General features: G+C 46.1%; 1 long non-coding RNA gene across 1 annotated transcript in view; it reads left to right on the plus strand.

Moving 5' to 3' along the window:
- Positions 1 to 9,798, plus strand: part of LOC311590150 — a 45,173-nt gene extending 35,375 nt beyond the window's left edge. The window contains exon 3 of the long non-coding RNA XR_014776787.1: positions 9,515 to 9,798. This is a non-coding gene — a long non-coding RNA (uncharacterized lncRNA). The remainder of the gene's footprint in view (positions 1 to 9,514) is intronic.
- Positions 9,799 to 12,161: the final 2,363 nt, after the last annotated feature.

Consider the following 12,161-nt stretch of genomic DNA (forward strand, 5'->3'; position numbering starts at 1 on the left):
TTCCCACTCCCACGCTGTCCCTCTACTTATTAGAAGCACAGTGCAAAGTAAGGGCTCTTGCTTCCCATAACTCAAGACAGACTTGACACCATCTACCAAAGACACCATCTATAAAGGAGCTGTGACAGGCCACCCTGGCGACGAATGTGAGACCCTCTCTGCCTGATCCATCATTGCCATTACGCTTGCTGTATCTCTATTATCTCTCCCATCAGACATATTTACAACATTATTAAAAGGGATGTGTGAGAATATATTAGCTTCCTTACATGCAGTGTATATTACCCACCCTGTCACGTCTTGATGATGCCAGACATGGCTGACCCAGTACAGCGGCTGGAGAGAAGCCGTTTCTCCTAGTGGCAAAGCAGGTAGAGAAAGGTGCAAGGCTGCTTCAGAGACCGGCAGGGTCCAGCACACTATGGTTTATACAGCACTTCATCAGTGTGATGGTGTTGGCTATCAACTTGACAGAATTGATAGTTACTTGGGAGACTGGTGGCCGGCCATGCCTGTTTGGAGAGTTATCTTAATTGTGTCAATTTGTGTGGGAGGAGCCATGTTAATTGTGGATGGGGCCACAATTTCCTAAGCAGAGGGTCCTTGATTGTATGAATGGAGAAAGTGACCAGGCTACCAGCGAGCACTGATAGCTAGCTCTCTTTTTTGATTGTTGCTGCAGGGTGACCAGTTGCTTTGAGCTCCTGCTGCCTTGACGTCCCCATATCATGGGCTATACCTTGAGCTGTGAGCCAGAATGAACCCTGACCCCCAAAGCTGCTTTCGTCAGGGCAGTTTAACACACGGGTAGGAAAACGCTTCTGTGGTGGGAGGGGTTAGCGCTGTCACCATCCCCCCCCCCCCATCACTCAGATGAGAAAACTGAGTAGAGCCTCAGTCTAGGAGCCATGATTTGCCTCTGGATCAGTACTTCTTCCAGGCCTGATGGTGGCAGGGCTGGAACTCAGAGTTTCTGACTTCAAGTCTCTTGCGATCTCTATATTTCCGGTTACACTTGCTATTCATTCATTCATTCATTCATTCATTTGTTCATTCATTCATTCACTCTATATATTCAATGAACATTCCCTGGGACTTACAATTGGGGCTGTCCACATGACTTGCTGCCACAAGGCCCAGAACAGAGTTATCTATCAAGGCATGGGGAAAGTCTGCAGAGAACCACAGGAAGGTTGTCACAACGGGTCAGACGCTACTGCTATCTAAGATGGGGTTGTGCTATGATGAGCAGGACACCACTGTCTTCTGCAGAGCCACCAACTTCCAGTGCTGAAGCCGGGGAGCCTTGACAGCCACTGCTCCAATGGGCACCCTCAGGAGGCCCACTGTGAATGGGGACGATCTACTTTAAGCAGGAAATGCATCAAGGGGGCAGCCAAGTGAGGCTGTTCCCATCCCAGTGCCTGCTACCTCCCCTAACCCAGCCCTTTAAACAGGCCTGTGGGTTGGGCTTATCCACTTATGTAGGAGGGAACTGAGGCTCAGAGAGGGCAAATACGTTGCTCAGAGTCACACAGCTAAGCAGGGGCTGCAGGGCGGCTTGACCTAGGTTGTGTGAGCTACTTCTTTTGCCGCTAGGCCACACTTTTTCCCTGTGCGATTTGCTACTGTTGGCAGGGATTTAGGAATATTTGCGGTGGAGGAGGATCACGTGGTATGGGATTTGAGGAATTCTACCATGCGGTATGTGGGCACCAGGGTAAAGGCCACCTGGCAGGAGGCCACCGTTGGCAAATGGGTTAAGAGAATGAGCTCAGAGAACAGAAGGGAGAAGTGGGATTGACCTCAGGCCTCCGTGGTTGCCACAGTGTGTGTGCGCAAAGTGGTGAGGGCAGAGAAGGCCACCACAAAGAAAAGGACACATCTGTGAAGATAGAGCCTTTAATGTGTGAGGATGACCTGGGCACTGGGGTGGGTCATGGTTAACAGATTTCTCACCACTGGGAGCCTGGCCCAAAGGCTCTTTATGAGACATTCTCTTGGGGCAGGGTAGGGAAGGGCTACTGGCCTCACCCACCATTCCTTGGTTCCAGAAACCTGCCTCTGCCCTGGGTCTGGACTGTGAGGCACATCAGCAGAGATGCCTTTCTGCAGCACTGACAGCGCTCTGTTTGTGCTTTCAGATAATCTAACCGCAGATAATTAATGTCAGTCTGCTGTCACCTCACCCTGGCTAACCACACTGTGTGGGCGTGGGCCGGCCAGCAGGTCGATGAACAGCCCTAGGATCTGTCAGAATTAGGAAAGGGCGCATCACCTGCCAACTTGCCTGAGCGTGCTGGGGACCTTAGCACAAGCCTGTCTGCTTCAGAGGCACAAACAATCTCCATCCCAGAGGAGACAGTGCCCAAGGTCACAGCTTCAGCTCTGGGGACCAAACTGGGTAGAAAGAAGAGAGAAGAGTCTGTCCAGCAGGCATGGGCACGTGCCTTCCCTTAGCCCTTGTTCAAACAAAACAAAACAGAACAAAACAAAACAAAACAAAACAAAACAAAACCCACCACCACTTCACCCAAGTCTGAAGTGCTCTCTGTGGCCAACCACCCTGAAATGCTAGCAGCTCCCCACACAAGTCCGTCTTTCTACCTCAGTCACCGTCTCCTCACCTGATGTGCACAGCCAGCCACTCTCCACAGGATCATGATGGGCACCTCTACTTATCCTCTACCAATGCAGTTTTCAAGGAGCTCTCCTCTGCTCTGTGTCACCCAGCACACCACACGGAGCCTGGAGACAGTTGACACTCACTCCTCACATTCCTTCCCTCTGCCATGCTCACATGGGTGCTCAGTCCACACTTGGTTTGAGGCACAGTGGTGGAAGAGGGATACAAACTGGGCACTCCTTTCCCTGTGACCAAAGCTCTTCAGGAATAGAAAGTTGACTAACATGGTCATGGGAAGGCCACCCAGCAGTGTCCGAAGCCAGACACCAGGTCATCGGCTCCTCTGCTCTGCTGTCGGTGACTCCTTGAGAACCTGTCTGTGGTCAAGGATGGTTGACCTGGCTTTGGGGGGGCAGTGCCAGTCCTGTGTCCCCCAGGAATGATTGAGGGAAGATAAATGAGTGTCTGACTGTCCTGTGGGTTCCTCAGCACCAGGACACCTGTCTGGCCAATCACTAAAGGACATGTGGGGTCAGAGGACAACCCATAGGAGGTGGTTTGTTCCTGCCATGTGGAACTCTTCCTGGGTGATGCGCTCACAGGTGGGGTTTGTGCTGGAGCTTCCACGGGAATTTTCTTGGCAAAGCACAGGAAGGGCGTGTGTGGGGTTGAGGCTGGGCAACTCATTTCAGGGAGTGAGAGCTGAAATAGTGCAAAGGCCAGAAATATGTTGCTGGAATAACAAAAGCCCTGACCTCCCTTTCTCTCTCCCTCATCCTTGCCTTTCCCCACTGTGTCCCTCAGTTGTTCCGCTTACTGAATGGGCGATATATGTACAAAACTCTTAAGGCAAGACCAGATGCATACAGAATATGTCCCTCCTGGTCCCACCTGCCCTCTGCTTCTCACTTCCTTCTTATTCTGACCCCTACACACTCACTTGTCTCTTGCTCCTTCCCAGGCATTCTTTGCATTCTTTGTGCAAACATCTGTGTATACAAGTGTCACACGAAGTTCCTTGTGAAAATATTGAGAATTTTCTCAGCTGAGATCTACTGACAGGTTTAGCAGAGAACAATGTCTTCGGATTAGGTTACTTGGTGTGTGTGTGTGTGTGTGTGTGTGTGTGTGTGTGTGTGTGTGTGTGTGCGTGTGTGTGTGTGTGTGTGTGTGTGTGTGTGTGTGTGTGTGTGACATTGAATGCCACACCTAGGACCTTCTAACATTTGAGCATATTTTAAGTTATTTCTCAAATTGTATCCACCTCATGATCCTTTCAAGTGAACTTGATGCCCAGGTAGAGTCATGGGAGCTGTGTGACTAGCTTCACTAAAAACAGAGCAATGGCTGCCCCGAATCCCACGCCCCACTAAAAATGAAGAAAAATGAACTTGCAGCAAAGGTAGGCCCCCGAGTCTGTGTCACATGGCCAGTTAGCTGCCTCTGCTCTTTCCTCCTTAATTTATTGTCTGGGAAACATTCTGTGACTTAGAACAGTGTCCTCCCTTTGTCAGCAGCCAGTCCTCAGGACCAAATTGCTGCCCCAAAATAATGCATTTTTATTAAAAACTATTTTAAGATGGTGCCTATTTCCAAGATAGATTCACATATGGATAAGCATCCAGTATTGCTTGTTATAGATAAGTGATGAATTATTTTAATCAGAAATGGATTTAACAGCATTGCAAAAATAAATTTGGGAGATTTTTCACAATCTGCTTGTCTTTTCTGATTCTTCATATTTATATTTAGTATTCAATGAAGACTAATCGTGACTATTGGACATTCAATCAAAATCACCCAAACTGGATGCATCCCACTCATTATAAAGATTGACACTCTCTGCAGTAATGCTGGGAAATTGGCTCCCAGCCCTTGGAGCAGAATCAGACGGGGTCAGACATATGCTGAAACTTTCTTGCCTAACACCAGGGGTCTTCCAAGGCTCTAGCCCTTGTCCTGTGTTGTATTACTTCTTCTGATGCCTAAAACCCATGCCTGGGGAGCGGGCAGAGGTACCCTGGATGCCAACCTCCTCTGACAGGTCAGAAGCTGAGCCTGAGGCAGGGCCTGTGTCGGAGCAGTGGGAACTTACACAGGCCAGGCTCAGCTCAGACCTCTCATCTCGGGCCTGGAGTGTCACTGAAGTGGATCCCCCTGCATTGCTAAGCATCTTACTTTATCTGTTCCTACCAACAGAGAGAACACCAGTCTCAAGCTCTTTGGCTTTGTGTGTGCATGTGTGTGCACACTCATGTGGAGGCCACAGATCCTAAGTCAGGTGTCCTCTTCGACAGCGCCCCACATTAATTTTTGAAATGGGGTCTTCCATTGCATGTGGAGCTACCAATCAGACATGGTCGGCTGCCCAGCCAGCTTTATGAGTCCTGCTGTCCCTACACTCAAACACAGGGGTTACAGATGCAGCTGCACGGGAGCTGATCTCACACCCTAATGCTGCGCAGCATCATTCTGTACCATTCTTTCCACTGAGCTGTCTCCCAGCCCTTCAGGCTCTCTGGATTCACCCAGTGATAGCCAGGTAGCTTTATCCTGTTGGTCTTCACCCCCCCACCAATACTTTATTTTATTTTTCTTAAAATATAGTTTTAATTACGATACAAAATAATGGTCTAAGTATGATAGTCTGTCTGTCTGTCTGTCTGTCTGTCTGTCTGTCTGTCTGTCTCTCTCTCTCTCTCTCTCTCTCTTTCTCTCTCTCTCTTTCTCTCTCTCTCTCTCTCTCACACACACACACACATTTGTACTTTGTTTATGCTTGCTTCTCTTTCATTGCTCTTTTGGTCCTCCCTTCCTCTCCACTGGTCCCCTTTCTCATTGTAAATAATTCCCCTTGCTAATCCAAGAGAAAATAATGCTGTCTACCTGTCCTGGCTTGTCCCTTCTTGTCTTCCATAATATACTCACCCCTTCTATTTTCATATCATATATGCATGTGGATATATATATATATATATATATATATATATATATATATATTTACATCTAGACTCTACACACATTGTATCTGGTTTTATGAATGCCTTTAAATGGCAGCAAGTAATAACAAAATTTTATTTGCAGACTTGATGTAAAAAGTGACCTTTAAAGTGCATTTATTTGAGATAAAGAATTAGTTATATTAAAATTAGTAAGTTAATACTAGTATGTAGGGCAAGCCAGTGCAGAGGTTTCTCTATCTTGCATTCTTTTAAACATTTTTTCATAATATTTATTGATTATTTAAATTGTACATCATGGACCTTGAGCACTCTCATGTCCAAGTCCTCCAAGGTCTGCCCTACCCTGGACTCTTATCCCCAGAAAACAGAGAAGAAGAAAAAGAAAAGAAAGAAATCAAGTCCAATTTGTTTTATCCATAAACTCACTGGAGCACGGTCAAACTTCCAGTGACCAGCCCCTTAAAAAAACTGAGTTCTTCCCCACCCCCACCCCTACCTTTACCCCCACCCCACCCCCACCCCACCCCAGCCCCACCCCAGCCCCACCAGAATCCATCAGTTATAGAGAGCTACACTTCAGCACCCTTATAACCATTTTAAGGAGTTCTTTTCGATGGCTTTCTGTCTAGGTTGTTACTTTTTGGGGCGTGGGTGGGAGTAGGGGTGGTCACAGAAGCCTTCCATGTCCCTCTTTCTCAACTGTGAGTCTGCAGTCATCAATACCATGACAAAAGTAGCTTCCTTGCCCTTAATAGTCATCAGGAGCATGGACCATGAACTTACGGTTTCTGGTGACAGTGTCTCCTCATAGTCTCCTGAGTCAGCACTTGTCGCAAGCCTCAGCATGGTCCCCAGTGGCGGTATAAACCACAGACATTAATATGGCCCTCTGCTGCTAAGAAGTCATAGACACCATCTTAGCCCACACAGGCCAAGGGCAACAATGTGGTCTCAGGAGCACTGGCCACTCCCATCAATATGGCCTCTGGCACCAGTATGGCCCAGACCATGAACATCTGCATGGCTTTTGGTGGTATCTTGGACCTTGGGCATCAACACAGACCCCAGCTGCAGTAGCACCTCAGACTCATACATCGCTGTCAGCTGGGGCATGGACCAGGACATCACCACGGCCTTGGTTCATTTTGCATTCTTGCTGAAAGCAGTTTATGTTTGACTAGAATTTGATCTCCTTGGTGGAAAACCTGTGGAAAACTGCCCAACTCTATTTTAGAAACCTTAAGCCAAGATGTTAAAGCTATTTGAGGTCAGCCTGGCCTACAAAGTGAGTCCAGGACAGCCAAGGCTATATAGAGAAACACTTCCTTAAAACAAAACAAAACAAAACAAAACAAAACACAATAATAGCAAATCAGCAACAAAACAACAACAACAGAAACAACAACAACAAAACCCATGCCCCAGCTACATTATCTTGGCTTCTGTTAAACTGCCTGCTTGTGAAAACCTTCCCTTGTTGCTGCTGAACAAGATAACCGCATATGGTTTTTGCCTTTAAAAGCCCCTTATTCTAAATGTTTGGTGCTACACTTGGGTCCTGAATACCTGAGTGTAGTCCCAACTGGCTGGAATAAAAACTTTTAACTGGCTATCAGTTGTATATGAATGGTCTTTGGTGGGCTCCCCATAATACTAGAAAGAGAGTATATTAATATCAAAAATCATGAAGACGGCATTCAGTTGAGCAAACAGATGTCACATTGCTTTCTGAGTCAAGAGAAGTAAGAAAAAACCATGAGCAGTTGGTCCTAGTGGGGCAGCCCTGTAATCCCAGATACTCAGGAGACTTGAGGCAGGATTATTGATAGTTCAAAGACAGGTGGGGCAAGTTATTGAGACCATTTTCTTAAATAAAGAGAGAAAAGAAGTCTGAGGCAACTTATTGAGACCATTTTCTTAAATAAAGAGGGAAAAGAAGTCTGAGGATACAGTTCAGTAGTATAGCCATTGCTAGGCATAGGTGAAGTCCTTGCTTCAATCACCAACATCACAAAACCAAAACCAACCAAGCTAAACTCAACAAAACCAAATGCAATCCTATCCAACCAAACCAAAGTCAACCAAAGCAAATCCAACCAAACCAAACCCAACCAAACCCAACCCAACCCAACCCAGCCCAACCTAACCCAAGCAAACTAAACTCAACCAAATCAAACCCAACCCAACCCAGCCCAACCCAACCAAACTCAATAAAATTCAACCAAACCCAACAACACTAAACCCAAACTAATCCAATGTAACTTAACACAACCCAACCAAGCAGCATAGCCAGGAGCCATTCCTGAGGTATTTTTCTAAGAGTTTAAGTCATCTTGCATAAGTTAGTGGAATGCAATGACGTAAATTCCACAAACAAATAAGGCTACTATCTGCCTATGTTCTTTGTATCTTTCTGTGTAATGCAGGAAAAACTTTTGCCTGGGACAGGATGCATGAGCAGAGCACTGTGGTCCTCTGCTGTAGACCTCATCACAATTTGTTCTAATCAATTATTAGCTTCTTTGGCCATGAAGGAACAGATCCTTATGTCCCCCCTTTATTCATGGGGTTTTATGAATAGGCTCTGGCTGCCTCTGGATAACAGGGTTCAGAGTCTCAGCCAACTTTCCTCAGAAAACCAGTAGTTCCAACCTTCACTGATCAAGACATCTCTGTGGATTGATGGGCAGATGTTAGCATCTGGGATTAATATGGGATTTTCCCCCTCCTGGTTATTTGGAGAATTTAATTAAGGCAGGTTTCCTTTGGGGAATTGATGCTTTAATATTCTGCATTGTCAGCCAAGGGCCTGGATTTTATTTCTTGAATAACATTTAATTAAACATGCAGGATTTGCTTTTCCCAATGCATCAGCAATCAGGGACCTGGGCCCACCTCACCACTCTCCAGCAAATCAGCAGAAAGCAAGGTTGGGGGCCACAGTTCTGCTGAGCAATAAAGTTTATGGCCTGTGCCTTTGCTGTAATTACTGCAGAGTCCTGCTGATGTGGGCCACTTCAAGGGCCATGCCAAGTTGCTGCTGTACTGGTTGCCATGCTGTGACATGCAATCTGTGGGAGACTGGGCCAGGGTGTAGCAAAACAGAGCCCAAGGACCATATTTGGCCCTGAGTCTATTTTATTTTAATAAAGCTTTATTGGGATAGGGCTATGCCTATCTCTTCACTATTGCTTTTGTGGGCAACAGACCACCCCAAACCCTGTATTGATGAAGCAGTGGGTCCTCTGGGCAGCCTTAGATTGAGGTAGGCTGGATACTGGCTTTTTGTCCCTTGGAGAGTAATGCCAGTGTCCCCAATGCCATAGTTTACAGATGCTCAAGCCCTTCCTTTAAATGTCACAGTGACTGCATATAACCTGCACATCTTTCTCTTTATCAAAACCTAAATTTTTAACACGTAGTACAATGCGAGTAACAGAAATAGCTGTTACACTTCATTGTCACGTGAATAAGGAGAAGAAAAAATGTACCTGTTCACTATAGGTTTTATGCCCACCCAGACTCTTTATGGTTGGTTGAAGAAATGAGCAAAGAGCTTGTGGATGTGGAGGGCTACACACACACAAACACAAACAAAATTCTTCCCAAAACCCTCCACAAAACTGTGAGAGGCGTTGAAAAGTTCAAGGGATCCTGCACTGAGTAAGGAGCAATGTGGGGAGAGATGGGGATGGATGAGGTGAGGGTAGGGATGAGTGGAGGTGGGGGTGGGGCGAGATGAACGGGGGGGGGGCTAAGGGTGAGGATGGGGTAGACTGGGGGGGACTCCAGTAATCAGGTCAGAGCCAAAGCCCATGGCAGCATCCCTGGGCGGAAGCTTTTCCCCTGGTAAGTTCCTGCTGAGTCAGCAACCAGGGGACATGACTCAGAGAACCTGTCATTTATTTTCCTTCCTTTCCTTCAGCTGTGATGCGGCTACTTACAAGGAGCACATCTTAGACTGGGATTCCGTATTCATGAAGTGGCATTCTGAGCAGCAAGATGGTGATGGTGACCCTTGCCATCGGGCCTGGGGATGACCTAGGGAAAAGGTTACCAGGAATGGACTTCCTCTCACACTGCTCCCCTCTGCCTTTCTTCCCTGTGTGTGTTGTGTGCCTGGGCAGGGTTTTCTCTCCTATGTTTGTAGAGACGTTTTGGTATGCACACGCCAAAAAGCCAAAAGCTATTACTGCAATGGCCTTTAGCAGCAACCTTCTTATTAGAATCAAACAAAGAATTTTAGTAGTTATATTTAGCACCCAGCTGGAATTTGTTACTATTGTGTAACACAGAAATACCATTCCAGTATGGTCATAAGGCAATCTCTAGAGATATTTTTAGGTTTCTTCCCCCAAAAATCTTTCCTAAGGAATTAGGTGAAAGGGAAATAGCAGAAGCATTCCAAACAGCAAAGGCAGCATGTAACACAGTCCTGAATGCAGGAGGAACGTGATGGATTTAATATAAAAGAAAACATAGTAGCTGGGGTTTAGGAATCAGAGTTGGCATTGAGCAAGGGGCCACCATGTCCCAATCAAGTCCTGCCACCTTGTACAGCTTACCAAGGCTGTGGGCAGAAAAGGACACCCGTGGGGATCAGCCTGCATGGCATTGCATCGCAAGGTCTCCGTTCCCCACTCCTCCCTCCATTCCCCCTCCCTCACCCCATATGGGTGCACTGTGAAAGGCACCTTCCCTCTGGGCCACAGCATTCCCCCCCCCCCCCGTCATGTCCTGTCAAGGGTTCTCATAGCTTCTGCTTTCTCTCTTCTGCATCTTCAGTTGTTTCTTTCTTTCTCACTTGGGTCACACTACCAAGCCACTAAGGGAAGGAAAACCAGTGGCTATGGCTATGGAAAACACAGCTGTCACCTCAGGTTGATTGAAAGATCATTCTGAGGCAAGTACAAGTGATCAAGGCTCTGGCAACACAGATGCCTCAAATGACAGATCCACCAGGGAAGTGGCCATAGGGACTTTTTTTTTATAGTAACAGAACAAGAGAAGGTCACACCTCAGGTGAGTCTCCAAACACATTGGTGGGGACATCAAGTAGCTGGGTTATAGCTAAGTAGGGGGATCCTATATGCTACCTAATGACCAATGTAATGCTAGCTCAATCTGCGGCATCCCACTCTCCCTATGGTAAAGTTCTGATAGATCAGTCAGTCTGCAGAACTTTCAGCAATGGTGTGGCTGAGCACTTCCCAGCCCATCCAAGGTTTCTTATGTAGCTGTGAGGAAGAGGAAATGCCGCAGCTGGGGTCTTGGAATGGTGCACATGAAGCATGATTGAGTGTTGGAAAGTAAAGGGCAGGAAAACAAGTGTAGCATGCCTCTGTGTTAATAAGGGTTACTAAAGCACTGTCCCTGGATCCATGTGTGCACGTGACTGTCACAGTGTGAGACAATTGGATGAGGCTAGCACCAATGAGAGGGGCAGATCAGACAGGCCTGAGGAACTGTCTACCTGGCAACAGATGTGGGAGCATTTTGTCTATCATCTATATGCTTATCTACTATTATCTATCAAACACCTGTCTATCTATCTATCTATCTTTCTCCCACCTATTTGTCTACCTATCTTCTACTCTCTTTCTCTCTCTTCCACCTATCTATAAACAACATCTATCCATCACCTGTCTATCAACCATCTGTCACTTAGCTATCATCTGTCTATTCATCACTCATCTATCAATCTAGCATCTATCACCTCTCTCCCATCGACCTATTTATCACACACGTAGCATCTATTTATCTATTGTCAAATCAATTTATCAATTACTTAAATATTACCTATTGATCTGTCATCTGCTATCTATCTATCTATCTATCTATCTATCTATCTATCTATCTATCTATCTATCTATCTATCTAATCTATCTATCTGTCTGTCTTATATCTATCTTTCATCTATCTATCATTATCTACTTGTTTTTGGTGGTGCGGGGAGTAGAGCACAGAACCATGCGCCCGCTAGGCAAGCACTCTTTACTGAATCATAGGCCAGTATTTCATTATCCCCAGGAGCCATCAGCACTATTGTGACGTGCAATGTTGCTTCTACTCAGTGTTTTGATCCAATTTCATGAACACAGGAGAAAATAGCAAAGATGTATGGTGGATTACTATGGTTTATCTCACATTGGGGCACTGTAGAGAGAGGGCATAGACTATAAATACAATAAATACATAAATACATACAAATAGCCACATTTAGGCACTCATGTCATGCCACATATGATGGACTATGTAAAAGAAAGTGAATGTAAGGCAGGTTTTGTGGCACATGCTTTATTTCGAGCACTCAAGAGAAGAAACAGGCATATTTTTATGAGTTCAAGACCAGCCTAGTCTACATAGTGAGTTCCTCGAGAGCCTAAGTGCTCTCTCTCTCCCTCCCTCTCCCTCTCTCTCTCTCTCTCTCTCTCTCTCTCTCTCTCTCTCTCTCATATAATATATATATATATATATGAAGAGGAGGGAAAGAGAGAGAAGGAGAGAGAAAGAGAGGGAAGGGGGAGAGAGGGGGGATGGGGAGGAATACTCTTGGCCTATTTTCTTTCCCC

This window comes from Acomys minous (assembly GCF_964271855.1).
Source record: "Acomys minous genome assembly, chromosome: 2".
Lineage (NCBI taxonomy): Eukaryota > Metazoa > Chordata > Mammalia > Rodentia > Muridae > Acomys > Acomys minous.